Consider the following 17840-nt stretch of genomic DNA (forward strand, 5'->3'; position numbering starts at 1 on the left):
TGGTCCTTGCACACATTCCACACTAGCTACTCTAGAGGGGTTTCTCTGCTGATACACAAGGAGGTCAGGTGGGAGGCCAGGGAGGCGAGACGTGACCCAGAGGGCCGCTTCGTTTTTGTGCATGCATTTATTAATTCACGAGAGTATGTGTTGTTGTGCATCTATAATCCTCCTCCTGCTAATGTGTCAATCCTCCGTATGGCTCTAGGCTTCTCCTTAAAATATCCAGAAGCCAAGGTTATTTGTATGGGGGACTTTAATTTAGTTATGAATCAATCCATGGATAGATTGAGACTGGATGACGTAACACCAGGGGACGCTTTACCTCAACAACCCTCTCAATTAGCATTGTTTATGGAAGGGAGCGGGTGGTTAGATTTATGGAGAATAAATCATCCGGAAGTTAGAGGGTACACCTGCCACTCGTCAACTAGACAATCTCTATCTAGAATAGACTATATATTTGGGTCGAGTGAGTTGGCATTACGGGTGGATAGCATTGAACATGGTAATCGGGGGATCTCGGACCATAGTCCAATTATTCTTAAACTTAAATATGAGCAATCCGATAATAGTAATAGGTTCTGGAAATTGAATCCCTTTTGGTTGAAATTGATAGACTCTAGTGATAGGACGGTTGATCAGTTGAATGATTTTACTCTAACACATTCGGAACTCCAAAACTCTGGTTTATTTTGGGATACCCTGAAGGCATACCTGAGAGGATGCTTGTCCTCAACTATTTCCTACATCAAGAGGGTAACGGCGAGGGAGGACGAGGAGATAGAGCAAAGATTAAAAGACTCGGAGGCCACTTATATAGCCAATCAGTCCAGCAGTAATAGAATTGAATGGCTCACATCCCAGAGACTATATACCCAGCATGCAGACGCTAAGTCAAAACGCAAATTATTTTTCACTCGGCAGACCTATTTTGAGCTGGGCAATCAAGCCAGCACACTCCTGGCCTTTTTGGTGCGCCAACATAACACCTCCAACACAATATTGCAGATCCGGGCGCCCGATGGCTCGTTGGTATCCTCTACTGATAAAATACTTCAGAGCTTTTACGATTACTACATTTTACTGTACAAATCTAAAAGTGGTTTTGATGTTGATGAATGCTTGGATTATCTATCAGATATAACATTCCCCTTGCTAAGCCCATCTCAACGAGCCCTTATGGAGGCTGAATTTACCCTGGAAGAGGTAGAACATGCAATAGCAGATATGGCTACTGGGAAGGCCCCGGGATCTGATGGGTTTCCCATTGAATTTTACAGGAAATACCGTGATAAATTGGCACCTATATTGCTAAAGGTACTTAGGGGAATATGGGAGGGTGAATCTGTACCTGAAACATTTTATGATGCTAATATTGTCGTGCTCAGGAAGGAAGGGAAGGATCCTCTGGATTGTGGATCATATAGACCAATTTCTTTGGTGAATGTTGACTATAAGATTTTTACGAAAATTCTAGCTACCAGACTGAATACGATCATATTGGATCTCATACACCCAGATCAAACTGGTTTTATGCCCGGGAAAAATACTTCTATCAATATCAGGCGGGTGCAATCACTTATTCAATATAGTACACTAGAACTTTTGTCCTCCATCGCAATAAGTCGGTTTGGGCAAAAAACGGATCCTGCAAATGTGCTTGCAGGATGCGTTTTTTTGCCCATAGACTTGGATTAGCGACGGATGGCCACATGTTGCATCAGTCGTGTGACGGATCCGTCGTGTTTTGGCGGACACGACGCACAAAAAAAGTTCAATGTAACTTTTTTTGTGCATCGCGTCCGCCATTTTCTACTGCGCATGTGCGGCCGAAACTCCGCCACCGCCCCCCCGGACTGCAGAATGGGCAGCAGATGCGTTGAAAAACTGCATCCGCTGCCCACGTCGTGCAGTAATTTCACAACGTCCGTCGGTACGTCGACCCAACGCAAAGCGAAGGGCCAGTACCGACGGAAATGTGAAAAAGGCCTAAATCGCCAAATGAGGCTATTCAGATGAAACCCAGAAGGAGTATGATTTACAAAATGGGGTCACTTGAAGGGGATTTCTGTACTCCTGGCAATTAGGGGCTCTGTATATGGAGTCCGCAAACTATTCTAGGAAAATATGTGCTCCAGGAGGCAAATAGGGCTCTCTCCCCACCGAGTCTCTTGCCGTCTGGCTAAGCAGTACTGTACAGCCACATATGGGGAATTTGCACATTCAGCAGAAATTGTGTGAAAAATTTTGTTTTCAGTTTCTGCTCCTTTTCCCGTGTGAAATAATAAAATATGGGGCTAAAATAACATTTTTGTGGTAAAAATGTACAGTAATTATTTTTCTTTACTGCCCAATGGTATAAAATTCTGTGACCCCCCTGTGGTGTCAATATGATCACTGATGAATTCATTGAGAGGTGTAGTTTGTAAAATGAAGTCACCTATGGGGGGGGTTCTGCTGCTCTGGCACCTAACGGGCTCTCCCAGTGGGTTATGGCACCAGTAAAATCTGCACAACATTATGGCACTCCTTCCTTTCTGAGCTTTTCACTGTGCTTCAAAATAGTTCATGTAAGGTATTGGTGCACTCAGGAGAAATTACTCTTTCTTCACCTCCCAACGGTATACAATTCTTTGAGGCACATGTGGAATCAACATATTCACTGGAAATTGGATAACAAGTTGTACTGGTCATTTTCTTCTGTTATCCCTTCAGAAAATTAAAAATTTGTGGCCAAAGCACTATTCTAGTGGAAAAAAATGGCAATTTTCCATTGACTCAGCCAAATGTTATACAATTCTGTGAAATCGCCTGAAGTGCTCACTACACCCCCAGATGAATTGCCGCCCAAGAGGACATTTAACCTCCAAAGTGCCCCCAACTACTCATAAAGATGAAAAGAAATGACGTGTATGACTCTAGAAAGGCATAATGAGTTATCATTTGAACCAATATTCTGAATCACTACAAAGTCCAAAAGGGAGGAGGAGAAGAGCAGCTGGGTCAGGAGTTGAAAAAGGGGGCGTTTCATGCAGGGAAAAGAGACTACATTTTTGTACAAAGGGCTTAGATGGATTCAGCTAGACTGTTTTTAATCATATGATGTTATAGACCTAATGGAAAAGAGAAGAATTAAATGATGAGAAAGGCAAAATCAGCAATTGTAAGTACAGTGCTGTAATATGATGAATGTAATAAGTGCTAAATAATATGTACTATATAATATGATTGCAATTAAGAGTATAAAAACTTTGATGGAGACTACATTGGATCACAACTGTTATAGGGAGTTCATATAATGTATGTGTATCTATATACATAGATGAATATATATATATATAATATATATATATATATATATTCACATACTCCAATTTCCCACATATATATCTATTTTATACATACACATGTACAAGTGGCATCTCGCCTGGTGTTGGCTGGCTGAATAGTTTATTACCACAGCTTTTATGAAAATCACACCTTCTGCAAAAATGCATCTGAATTCCCAGCACAGTTTAAATGAACCACAGCAATGCGCTTGGAAACAAAAAGCATCTGCAGAAAGCCACAGCTCTGGTCACATTGTTTTCTTTTTTATAGAATTCATCATTTTTGCTAAAAAAAATAGGCAGAATGATGTTTTTGTGACACTGCAAGTTCCTTGACAAAACATAGTAGTTTAGCAATTGAATTTAAAGGGACTGCCCATAGTGGGTCGTTTTTTTTAACTTAAGCTCATGTAAAAAATATTTTTGCATTTGGATTCAATTTAAACATTTTCAGTTTGCCTATTATGGACTCTAATCAGTCTAGTCCTGGCTGCAGAATGAGCTGAGAATCAGTAATCGGAAGTGCTTTGGATGCAGCACACGTCGGCTGCATCCAAAGCGCTGCCAACTTTTGAACGCAGGTGATTCCGCATGTGTTCATTGAACGGTGCGGAACCACAGTGTCCAATACATTGAACGCATGATATTTATCTTGCCTGTGTTTTGAATGGCTCAGCTGGTATGCCCTGATTGATGGTAACTAGGGTTGAGCGACCTTGACTTTTTTAGGGTCAAGCCGGGTTTTGCGAAACCCGACTATCTCAAAAGTCGAGTCGAGTGAAATCGGCCGATTATGGCGAAAAGTCGAGGATCGACCGAAACACGAAACCCAATGCAAGGTCAATGGGATCTCTCTCTCTCTCTCTCTCTCTTCCCTCGTCCGTCCCTGAACTGAAAAGCTGGTGTTACACAGTGCAAATCGCTACAGCGCACAAGCGACAACATGGCGATAGCCGTCCACGCCCCTAAGACCTATGTCATCACTCTGCCCACGCCCCTTCATTGGCTGAAAAAAATGGCGCCAAGCGCGTCATACGAAACGCGACTTTGGCGCGAAAGTCGCGTACCGCATGGCCGACCCCACACAGGGATCGGGTCGGGTTTCATGAAACCCGACTTTGACAAAAGTCGGCGACTTTTGAAAATGAACGATCCGTTTCGCTCAACCCTAATGGTAACATGACAGGCTGGAGATGTGCGTAAGGAAGGAGAACACTTTGCAGGCTCCACACAGGACAAGTAGTCCTTAGAGGAGATGATACAGGGCATTCCAGAGTGCTAGGTTACATTGTAATAAATGCCTACATTATATGACTCATTACTCCCCTGCAATACACTGAGCTAGCCTGTGTCAGCACATGTGACGTTACTGACTGCAGGAGACAGTGTCAGTCACCACATAGTAGGTGAAATGGGAGGAATCTTAGGCCATTTAGCCATCTTAAGACTGGATAGGACTGTCAGGATGGTGCTTTCCAGAAGGAGTTGGTGGGCACGAAGTGTGAGTATGTAGGATAGAGTTGTAGGGTAGATACAGCTCTGCCTCATTGGAAATACAGGCACAAAGATAAGGCTGGCAGGAAGTTCAGGGAGTAAACAACATGGATGGATGCAGGGGACTGAAGGGAATTTAAAAAATGAAAAAAAGGAAAGTTTGCGGCAGCATTGCTTGGATAGCCAGATCCTATTTTTTTGTGCCCAGAAAACCAGTTTGCTATCATTATTCACAGCAGGTGTACTTCGCATTGCAGAAATCCTGTTTTGGAGGACTTACTGCTTTCTGAATATCTCTTTACTGCAGTTTATTTTCCATAGGACACACTATCAAGTTATTGCACTTCAGACTGCCCTAAAATATAATGCACACAGCTAAGCGATAATCTGACCCTAATGAGTCTTCTTAAGGTACCTTCACACAAAACGATTTCGTTAACGATATCGTTGCAACGTCACGCTTTTTGTGACGTAGCAACGATCCCGCTATGTGTGACAGCGACCAACGATCAGGCTCCTGCTGGGAGATCGTTGGTCGCTGGGGAATGATCAGGACCTTTTTTTGGTCGCTGATCACCCGCTGTCATCGCTGGATCGGCGTGTGTGAGGCCGATCCAGCGATGTGTTCACTTGTAACCAGGGTAAATATCGGGTTACTAAGCGCAGGGCCGCGCTTAGTAACCCGATATTTACCCTGGTTACCATTATAAAAGTAAAAAAAACCAAAACACTACATACTCACATTCCGATGTCTCTCACGTCCCCCGCCGTCAGCTTCCCTGCACTGATTGTCAGCACCGTCCGTAAAGCAGAGCACAGCGGTGACGATCATGGCCAGGTCGTATCGCTGGTCGTGATCGTTGGTAAGTCGTTTAGTGTAACGGTACCTTTAGCCATTTTAAGGTACCTTCACACTCAGCGACGCTGCAGCGATACCGACAACGATGTCGATCGCTGCAGCGTCGCTGTTTGGTCGCTGTAGAGCTGTCACACAGACAGCTCTCCAGCGACCAACGATGCCGGTAACCAGGGTAAACATCGGGTTACTAAGCGCAGGGCCGCGCTTAGTAACCCGATGTTTACCCTGGTTATCAGCGTAAAAGTAAAAAAAAAACAAACAAACACTACATACTTACCTTCCGCTGTCTGTCCCCGGCGCTGTGCTTTCCTGCACTGACTGTGAGCACAGCGGCCGGAAAGCAGAGCGGTGACGTCACCGCTGTGCTTTACGGCTGGCTGGCGCTCACAGCCAGTGCAGAGAAGCACAGCGCCGAGGACAGACAGCGGAAGGTAAGTATGTAGTGTTTGTTTTTTGTTTTTTACTTTTACGCTGGTAACCAGGGTAAACATCGGGTTACTAAGCGCGGCTCTGCGCTTAGTAACCCGATGTTTACCCTGGTTACCAGTGAAGACATCGCTGAATCGGCGTCACACACGCCGATTCAGCGATGTCAGCGGGAGATCCAGCGACAAAATAAAGTGCTGGACTTTCTGCAGCGACCAACGACATCACAGCAGGATCCTGATCGCTGCTGCGTGTCAAACTGAACGATATCGCTATCCAGGACGCTGCAACGTCACGGATCGCTAGCGATATCGTTCAGTGTGAAGGTACCTTTAGGTGCATCCATTTAACTCATATCCTGTTTAAATGCTTCTATAGATAAGGAAGACAATTACAGGTGAGCCCCTTTTCATTCTTCTCACTAGCTGACAAAGCTCAGTGTTGACACCATAAAAATACTAAATAAATAACTACAAAGACTCCCTTTAACTTAAATATATTCCACTGCATTCATTCGGTAACATATAGTGCACATAAAATGTATATTAATGCAGTTTTATGTTCAAAAATGACCTTGTCCCCACTAAACTACTGACTAAATAAGATCGTTTTATCATATTTTCATCTGCATGGAAAGCTATCTGCTATATGGCCAAAGATAAACCCCAGTGGGTGGTGACTGTGGCATATCGTTATTACCATCAGATATGCATGACAGAAGAAAAAAAACAAAAAACGTGAGAACGGAACTTAAACACTTAATTTTAAGGGAGAGGTGTTAACCACTCAACCATCTTGATGGCACTCTGCTCTTTTGTTAGTAGGGCACTGACATAGGCCGCTGATGTGTTCACACGTATATCTCTGTTGCTCACATACTAAACTGACATAACACATTATTTTTAATTTCACCATTTTTACTTTGGGGTTCTTCACAAATTATTGTCATGCCACTTGATTTTTAAAGATTGCAATATTTTGTACAGAACACCTGGGATTACAACACATGGTTAGCTATAATGTAGCTACAAGAATCTGAAGTAACAACATGATTGAGCTTTTAACGGAAAAGGGAATGGATCACATTTTCATCAAAAATTATATAAACTGTTCATTTAAAAAAATAAATAAATAAAATGTACTACTTAAACATTTATTTTTGCATTCATTTTTTCTTTAGGCACTGGAAGCTGACATTTTTATTTTTTTTGGTAAATAAGTGTCTGAGCACAACACTTACACACTGCTAATACAGCAGTCACGCAGTAAAGGTAAGTAGGCCCAGTGTCCGACCCCATCTCCTATGCTTGTGGCTTGCTTAGCTGTGAACCGTGCATACCCACTGGACTGCCCAGTTCCCAGCTGTGGGGTTAAAATAAAATACCAAAACATGATAATTTGCATTGCCATGTTTGTTGTCATTACCCACAGGTAAGTGATAACATGCTAAGTGGGCCGACACCAACGCCCCTTCAACTAGCCAAAGGCTTCATGTACATATCATAAATGGACTTTAGAAATACTTTTTCTTAAGATCTCTTTATGTGTGTAATGTAGGGATTAATGGGATCAATCCTCTTAAGCAGTCTACATGGGCATGTAGATCATAGAAGGTTGTATAAAATGATTCCTTGATGTGTGATCCCATGTCTTATTCCAGAGAAAAAACAATTTTCTTAATATCTAACTGAGCTGCTAAGATCTATGGGCTAAACCAGGGGTGGCTTTTCATGCGGCCCGCGGGAAGGTCCCCGAAGCCCGCAATGTCAGGGCAGCAGCCGCATCCTGCCGGCCCTTCAACTCCAAGTGCACGGTACGCATCGTTCATCACAGAACACTGCCTGCCCTTCACATGAATGGTATTATCAAGGTGGGCAGGGATAGTGATGGGGTAGGCGGGTTAGCGCCAAATGCTCTCCCGTCGCGGAAAAGGAGCTGCTGCCAGAGAAATCTATGTGCTGACAGCTCTGTGCCTGCAGGTGATCTGTGTCCCTCAGCTAATCTATGTGCCCACTGTGATCCCTGTGACCTCCTGCCATGTGCCCCAATATGATCTACTAGATTGTGGCCCGATTCTAACGCATCGGGTATTCTAGAATATGCATGTCCCCGTAGTATATGGACAATGATGACTCCAGAATTCGCGGCAGACTGTGCCCGTCGCTGATTGGTCGAGGCAACCTTTATGACATCATCGTCGCCATGGCAACCATTATGACATCTACGTTGATACTGTGCCCGTCGCTGATTGGTCGAGGCGAATACGCGGCAGACTGTGCCCGTCGCTGATTGGTCGAGGCAACCTTTATGACATCATCGTCGCCATGCTGTGCCCGTCGCTGATTGGTCGAGGCCTATCTATCACGGGATTTCTAGGACAGACAGACAGACAGACAGACAGAAAGACAAACAGACGGAAAAACCCTTAGGCAATTATATATATAGATTTGCTCCCCAACTATAAGCCCCCTGTGATCTCTGTGCCTCCCAGCTATGTGCCCCCAATGTCATCTCTGTACCCCTCCTGTGATCCCTGTGCCCCCCAGCTATATGCCCCGTGATCTCTGTGCACCCCGCTATGTGCCCCAATATGATCTCTTTGCTCCCCCAACTATAAGCCCCCTGTGATCTCTGTGCCTCCCAGCTATGTGCCCCCAATGTCATCTCTGTGCCCCTCCTGTGATCCCTGTGTCCCCAAGCTATATGCCCCCTGTGATCTCTGTGCACCCCAATATGATCTCTTTGCTACCCAACTATAAGCCACCTGTGATTTTTTTGCCTCTCAGCTATGTGCCCCCATGTCATCTCTGTGCACCTCCCGTGATCCCAGTGCCCCCAGCTATATGCCCCCCTGTGATCTCTGTGCACCCCGCTATGTGCCCCAATATGATCTCTTTGCTCTCCAACTATAAGCCCCCTGTGATTTTTTTGCCTCCCAGCTATGTGTCCCCATGTCATCTCTGTGCACCTCCTGTGATCCCTGTCACACCAGCTATGTGACCCCTGTGATTTCTGTGCCCTTCAGTGATCTCTGTTCCCCCTGTGATCTCTCTGCCCCCCCCGCAGCTATATGCCCCCCTGTGATCTCTGTGCCCTCCAGCTATGTGCATCTCTGTGGCTTCCAGCTTTGTGCCATCTGTGATCCCTGTGCCCCCTGCTATGTACCCCCCTGCAATATTTATGCTTCCATCTAATCTGTGTCTTCTGTGATCTCTGTCCCCTCCAGCTATGTGCCCCTCCGTGATCTCTGTGTCCCCCAGCTATGTGCCCTCCTTTGATCTTTGTGCCCCCCCTGTGATTTCTGTGCCACCGCTGGAAAAGCAGCTGTGAGTAGCAACATGATCAGCATTACCTAACATCACAGCTGCACCAAAGAGAAGCAGCTCCAGCCATCACATTAAGGGTGAGTTACCGTAATTAATTGTTTGACTAAATTTACCGAAGTAATTTTCAAGATGATCATTTTTATGTGGCCCCCGGATGTTGGTAGAAATTTCCAAATGGCCCCAGGCTGGAAAAAGGTTCCCCAACCCTGGGCTAAACAAAGATTTCCCTGAGAATCTGCATTCAAAGCTTATTTTAAATGGAATAGGGAGTTGCCAAACGGAGACAGAATGACAGTCATTCCATGTCTCATACTGGTAATGTCCCCTTTATTTCAAAGAAGCTTTGGAGGCAGATTCTTGGGTACAACTGCATCTGACCCACAGCTAATTTGCATATTAAGTGAAACAGGTATTACTGTGTAATAAGACATCGGATCGCAGATATCAAGGTATAATATTATACAACTTTCTATGACCTACATGCCCATGTAAACAGCTTAGGAAGATTGATCCTATTGACAGATGCCCTTTAACCCCCTTATGACCTCGGACGTATAGGTAGGTAGGTCCAAGATCATCTCCCTGCATTTGATTCGGGCTCTGGTGCTGAGCCTGCATCTTTCCCAGCATGTGACAGCTGATCTGATCAAGCAGCTTCAAGTCTCCAAAGGAGACTATTGAAACAAGTAAAAATATGTTTTAAAAAATAGTTAGAAAATGTAAAAAACAAAAGTTCAAATCATCACCCTTTCACACGATTAAAAAAGAACCTATTAGTCAATAGCGAACGTGGTCAGATAACGTCTAACAAACAGGCAATTCACGCATGTTATCCGAGTACGTTAGCTCATCATTAGAACCTATACATATTTGCAGAGCTGTGGAGTCGATGTTCATTTTGGTGGCGTTGCAATAAAATGGACTGACTCGGACTCCTAAAATATAGAATAAATTGGGTACAGTAGAAAAATGCGGGATGTGCTGTAAATGTTTTCATAATAATTTGGGAAAGTGATGAAATGTCCTATAAATGTCTGTTCTGTTCCTGATCTAAGGAGATGAATCTGTGCTGCACTTTATGTGCATGCTCAGTAGTGACCAGTGCTGTGGGGTTGGAGTCAGGGAAATTGAGGGGTCAGGAGGTTTGGCTTACCGACTCCACAGCCCTGCAGGTTTGGCATCTACGTACTCATACAAACCTGGAGAATCATATTGTCAGTTTTAGCATTTAGTGAACATGGTACCGTATATACTCGAGTATAAGCCGACCCGAGTATAAGCCGACCCCCCTAATTTTGCCACAAAAAACTGGGAAAACTTATTGACTCGAGTATAAGCCTAGGGTGGAAATGCAGTGTTTATACTGGCCCCATAGATGCCCCAATACAGTGCTCTGCAGTGTTTATACTGGCCCCATAGATGCCCCAATACAGTGCTCTGCAGTGTTTATACTGGCCCCATAGATGCCCCAATACAGTGCTCTGCAGTGTTTATAGTGGCCCCATAGATGCCCCAATACAGTGCTCTGCACTGTTTATATTGGCCCCATAGATGCCCCAATACAGTGCTCTGCACTGTTTATATTGGCCCCATAGATGCCCCAATACAGTGCTCTGCAGTGTTTATACTGGCCCCATAGATGCCCCAATACAGTGCTCTGCAGTGTTTATACTGGCCCCATAGATGCCCCAATACAGTGCTCTGCAGTGTTTATATTGGCCCCATAGATGCCCCAATACAGTGCTCTGCAGTGTTCATAGTGACCCCATAGATGCCCCAATACAGTGCTCTGCAGTGTTCATAGTGGCCCCATAGATGCCCCAATACAGTGCTCTGCAGTGTTCATAGTGGCCCATAGATGCCCCAATACAGTGCTCTGCACTGTGTATATTGGCCCCATAGATGCCCCAATACAGTGCTCTGCAGTGTTTATACTGGCCCCATAGATGCCCCAATACAGTGCTCTGCAGTGTTTATACTGGCCCCATAGATGCCCCAATACAGTGCTCTGCAGTGTTTATACTGGCCCCATAGATGCCCCAATACAGTGCTCTGCAGTGTTTATAGTGGCCCCATAGATGCCCCAATACAGTGCTCTGCACTGTTTATATTGGCCCCATAGATGCCCCAATACAGTGCTCTGCACTGTTTATATTGGCCCCATAGATGCCCCAATACAGTGCTCTGCAGTGTTCATAGTGGCCCATAGATGCCCCAATACAGTGCTCTGCACTGTTTATATTGGCCCCATAGATGCCCCAATACAGTGCTCTGCAGTGTTTATACTGGCCCCATAGATGCCCCAATACAGTGCTCTGCAGTGTTTATACTGGCCCCATAGATGCCCCAATACAGTGCTCTGCAGTGTTTATAGTGGCCCCATAGATGCCCCAATACAGTGCTCTGCACTGTTTATATTGGCCCCATAGATGCCCCAATACAGTGCTCTGCACTGTTTATATTGGCCCCATAGATGCCCCAATACAGTGCTCTGCAGTGTTCATAGTGGCCCATAGATGCCCCAATACAGTGCTCTGCACTGTTTATATTGGCCCCATAGATGCCCCAATACAGTGCTCTGCAGTGTTTATACTGGCCCCATAGATGCCCCAATACAGTGCTCTGCAGTGTTTATACTGGCCCCATAGATGCCCCAATACAGTGCTCTGCAGTGTTTATATTGGCCCCATAGATGCCCCAATACAGTGCTCTGCAGTGTTCATAGTGGCCCCATAGATGCCCCAATACAGTGCTCTGCAGTGTTCATAGTGGCCCATAGATGCTCCACATTAATCTGTGCGATGGCCGCTGCTGCTGCAATAAAAAAAAAAAAAAGCCATACTCACCTCGCTACTTGCAGCTCCCAGCGTCTGGTCCCGGCGTCTGTCTGCACTGACTGATCAGGCAGAGGGCGCCGCGCACACTAGTGCGTCATCGCGCCCTCTGACCTGAACAGTCAGAGCGCAGATAGACGCCGGGAAGATGGATCGGCGGCTGGAACGAGGACAGGTGAATATAACATACTCACCTAGTCCTGGCGATCCTCGCGCTGTCCCCTCCTGTCTTCCGCGCTGCAGCTTCTTTCTCTGTCAGCGGTCACCGGCACCGCTGACAGAGAAATGAATACGCGGCTCCGCCCCTATGGGAGGTGGAGCCGCTTATTCATATCTCTAATGAGCGGTCCCACGTGACCGCTGAAGAGAGGAAGAAGCTGCAGCGCGGAAGCCCGTGGGACGGCAGGGACAGCGCGAGGATCGCTGGGACTAGGTAAGTATACCCCAGCGCCCTCAGCCCCTCACCCGCCGACCCTGCCACTACCGTGACTCGAGTATAAGCCGAGGGGGGCACTTTCAGCCCAAAAATTTGGGCTGAAAATCTCGGCTTATACTCGAGTATATACGGTAAATTAAAAAAAAAAAAAATTGTGGAATTGCACTTTTTTTTTGCAATTTCTTTTTTTCCCCCCTACTTTCCAGTACACTATATGGTAAAATCAATGGTGTCATTCAAAAGTGCAGCTCGTCTTGTAAAAGACAAACCCTCATACGGCCATTTTAATGGAAAAGTGACCTATAGAGGAACCCAAGTTAAGTGCTTAAGTGCATATAAGCATTACCCACTATCGTATATTTTATTTTATTCATCTATTGAGCACCATTAATGAGGTATTTAAATTGTTTTTGTTTAATTTGTTTATTGCAAACATCAGTAAATTTGTGCACTTTTGAGTAAATGATTAATTCTGATTGCAACTAGTGATAAGCGCGTGCCTGGAGAAGGTGTTATTAGAGCATGCTTGGGTGCTAACCGAGTGTCTTCTGAGTGCTCGAAAAATAAGTTCGAGTCCCCGCAGCTGCTGCTGTTCAACAGCCGCAATAAATGCAGGCAATCCATGCATGTGTTGCAGATATCGAACAGCCGCACGGACTCAAACATATTTTTCGAGCACTCAGAAGACACTTGGTTAGCACCCAAGCATGCTCTGATAACACCTTGTCTGAGCACGTTCGCGCATCACTAATTGCAACTTTATATCATAGAATCCTAGAATGTTAGAATGTCAGAGTTGGTGGGGACCTCCAGGGTCATCATGTCCAACCCCCTGCTCAATGCAGGATTCACTAAACCAACTCAGACAGATGTATGTTCAGCCTCTGTTTGAAGACTTCCATTGAAGGGGAACTCTCATGGCAGCTTGTTCCACTGTAAAAAGCAATTAAATATAGAAATAGAGTCCTGATCTAAGATTTTGATGACAATTTAAACAATATTTTACAGACTACTCTAGTAATCAAATGAAAAAAAAAACACAAAAATAGTATTATAAAATGTTGTTTTAATCTAGGGTTAAAAGTTTACCTGCTTTGTTAGCAATGGAGGGCGAGATAAAAAGGTCACAGGTTCGAGAATGGGGCAGCATTGTGTCAAGTTCAATAGTAATACAGTAAGTATACGCATCTACATTCGCACTGCAGAAGACTATTACAGGAAAAAAAACATGTTAGAAGAAAAAATACAAAATGGGAAGTGGTCACGGGTGGGGCACTGCAAACTCCATCTGCAACCAAAGCAAGGAGACCACGAACATAGTAATCGCAACCCACATGCAGGCTTCCGGCGAGCAAAGAAAAAAAAATCAGTTCGCTCTAATCAACAACTTTTACCTAGAAAAGAAGTAATCGTAGCGCTCACCAATTTTCAATAACACGATGTAATAAGAACTAATACCATATCAAAACCGGGACATTTTCAAAAGTATGAACACAATCTAGCAAAGAGCAACATAATTAGAAGTAACAGGACTACATTTTGGTTATTCAAAATAGAGTTTCGAGTCCTATACAGTTATTTTACTAGTCAAGAAATCTGAAATAGCCTGCCGGCCCGCAGATTATAAAAAGTGAACACATTTGCCTAATTGTGCAGCAATTTGTTTATCCCATAATCCTTGAGATCCAAAATAAAAATTGAGGCTGGGTGACTTGTGGAAGAATCCAGGGTGGTAATAGAGTCTTGGATAACGCTATGGAAAAAAAAAGCTGGCAGTGCCAGTCTTAGGATCAATTAAATAAAGTGCATTTTTGTACACAGAATGGACACAATTTATAAGTGCAAAGCATAAAGTTGGCCAGTGGGCTCAGTGCTATTCTGACATGCCAGTATCTGCATGTGATAGTCCATATGGATTTCCTTTTGAGTGGTCTGATGTTCGCACACAATCCAATAGATACTGTATATTGGTAGTTTGAATGGCTTCCTATAAAGCTTACTTGGGTGTGCTAAGGATGTGTTGGCAGGCAGAGGTGAAATGAAATAGAAAATAAAGCAGCCTAAATAAGACAATAATTATAGGGGACCTGCAACTAATCTTCACATGTCTAAAGATGGGCAAAGAAATTTATGCTGCCCTAGTCCAGTGTTGAATCTGGTCAGACATGGCAACTAGGTTTCACTTGTGCGTCCAGCATTAGAGATGCCCATGACGCTTATCAGGACCTGGAACGTCACAATGTGACAGTGACAAGTGCCAAAGGCACCAAGGTTACTGGGCGCAGAAATGAAAACCACCTGCCATGGAAGACCTGACACCAGACTAGGACAATACAAATCGAGTTGCTCATCTCTGGATTTTCATTTTAGTAAACATCTGCATTTCCCATAAAATAACAATTCTATAACATCTCATCTCATGACTCCACCCTGTGTGCACAATTAGGGAAAGCTCACACAGGGCTTTTTTGCTGCTTTTTTAATGCTAATTTTCAGTTGCTTTTTACAGTACCAGCAAAGCCTATGACATTTCAGAAATCTCATGCACACACATTGGTATTTTGTGCTTTGCTGCGTTTTTTGGATGTCACTTCTTTCAGCGTTTTTGCTGCTTTTTTTACCCATTGACTTGAATGGGTGTTGAAAAAAACACAGCAAAAACGCAGGTATCATTATTTGCTGAGTTTTTGCTGCTGAAAATCCAAGGACATTAGCATGGACAAAAGAGAAAAAAAGACACCAAATACGCAACAAAAAACGCAACAAAAACGCACCTAAACCTGCGTTTTTGACTCAGCTTCCTTCCTGCAAAGATGATCAGGTTTTGCTGCAGAAAAAAAAGCAGCAAAAACGCCCTGTGAGAACATACCCTTATTAGGAAAGTGAGTATTTTGACTTTATCATTTTATGCAGATTTTCCAACTCCAAGCTGTATAAACTTGAATGCTTCTTGGATGAAGCAGATCAGGTGATGTGTATTTGTGTAATGAGGGAGGGTGAGGCCTAAGGATACAACACCCTTTATCAAGGTGTGCAGAATTATTAGGCAGCTTGTTTTCTTCAGGCAAAATGGGCCAAAAAAGATATTTACCATATTTTTCAGACTATAAGACGCACATAGGTTTTAGAGGAGAAAATTAGAAAAAAAAAAATGTAAGCAAAAAATGTGGTACAATTCTGTACTTAATATCCCCTTATCCAGGTATATATAGTCCGCTCATCCCCATCCTGGTATGCATGCCCCCCCTCTCATCCCTATCCTGGTATGCATGGTACCCTAATCCCTACCCTGGTATGCACAGCCCACCTGATCCCTACCCTGGTATGCATGGCTCCCTCATCCCTATCCTGGTATGCATGGCCCTCCTCATCCCTACCCTGGTATGCATAGCCCCTCTCATCCCTATACTGGTATGCATGGCACCCTAATCCCTACCCTTGTATGCACAGCCCACCTGACCCCTACCCTGGTATGCATGGCTTCCTCATCCCTATCCTGGTATGTATGGCCTACCTCATTCATATCCTGGTATGCATAGCCCCTCTCATCGCTATCCTGGTATGCATGCCCCCCCCCTCATCCCTATCCTGGTATGCATGGCCCCCTTTCATCCCTATCCTGGTATGCGCAGCCCTCCTCATCCCTATACTGGTATGCACGGCCCCTCTCATCTCTATCCTGGTGGTATGCATGGCCCCCCTCATCCCTACCCTGGAATGCATAACCCCTCTCAACCCTATCCTGGTGTGCATGGCCCCTCTTATCCCCATCCTGGTATGCATGGTATCCTCATGCCCATTCTCGTATACATGGCCTCCTCATTCCTATCCTGGTATGCATGCCTTCCTCATTCCTATCCTGGTATGCATGGCTCCCTCATCCCTATCCTGGTATGCATGGTATCCTCATCCCCATCCTGGTATGCATGGCTTCCTCATTCCTATCCTGGTATGCATGACCCCCTCATCCCTATCCTGGTATGCATGGTATCCTCATCCCCATCCTGGTATGCATGGCCTCCTCATTCCTATCCTGGTATGCATGACCCCCTCATCCCTATCCTGGTATGCATGGCATCCTCATCCCCATCCTGGTATGCATGGCCTCCTTATTCCTATCCTGGTATGCATGGCTCCCTCATCCCCATCCTGGTATGCATGGCCTCCTCATTCCTATCCTGGTATGCATGGCCTCCTCTTTCCTATCCTGGTATGTATGGCCCCCTCATCCCTATCCTGGTATGCATGGCCCCCTCATCACTATCCTGGTGTGCATGGTCCCCTCACCCCTATCCTGGTATGTATGGCTCTCTCATACCTATCCTGGTATGTATGGCCCCCTCCTCCCTATAATGGTATGCATAGTCCCCTCATCACTATCCTGGTGTGCATGGTCCCCTCACCCCTATCCTGGTATGCATGGTCTCGCCATCCCGATCCTGGTAGGCATGTCAAACTCATCTCTGTCCAGGTAGGAATGGCCCCCCTCATTCCTATCCTGGTATGCATGGCCCCATCCTTATCCTGGTAAGATTGGCCCCCATCCCTTTCATCCTCGTATGCAAGGCCCCATCAGACAAACATTAAAAAAACAAACCATTCCACTTGCCTTCATACGCTCCTTTGCAGAATCTTGTTCTGAAGCCAGGAGTTGCTTTATGATTATAAGCAGTGCATGGCAGGAACGTTATGCACTGATTACAAGCCGAAGGACAGTTGCAGGAATACTCAATGCTCTGCAAGCCGGGATTATGTGCGTGGAGGGCAGTGAGTATTCCACCGCATTCCATGCGCATGGGAGTGGAGAGATGAATATTCATTTCTCTTAGGTAGCGGGGGACATATGACCGCTCGGCAGCTGCTGGAAGCCTACTGAAGAGCGAGCAATGAATACTCACTGCCCTCCATGCACACAGTGCAGGAGTGCAGAGTAATGAATATTCCGGCAGCTGTCCTTCGGCTTGTAATCAGCGCACAATCTCCCAGCCATGCGCTGTTTGCAAGCATAAAACAGCTCCTGGCATCGGAACAAGACACTGTGAGGGAGTGCATGAAAGTAAGTGTAATGTTTTGGTTTTTTTTTAAATGTTTTTCTAATGGTTCCATGCATACCAAGACGGGGACCAATTATAC

At 45.0% G+C, this 17840-nt stretch overlaps 1 protein-coding gene across 6 annotated transcripts in view; it reads right to left on the bottom strand.

Annotated features, from left to right (window-relative positions):
- The window catches only part of EPS15L1 (epidermal growth factor receptor pathway substrate 15 like 1), a 393851-nt gene that overhangs the window by 16730 nt on the left and 359281 nt on the right, over window positions 1–17840 (bottom strand). The window lies entirely within an intron of this gene.

The sequence above is a fragment of the Ranitomeya imitator genome, chromosome 1 (genome assembly GCF_032444005.1).
Source record: "Ranitomeya imitator isolate aRanImi1 chromosome 1, aRanImi1.pri, whole genome shotgun sequence".
Classification (NCBI taxonomy): domain Eukaryota; kingdom Metazoa; phylum Chordata; class Amphibia; order Anura; family Dendrobatidae; genus Ranitomeya; species Ranitomeya imitator.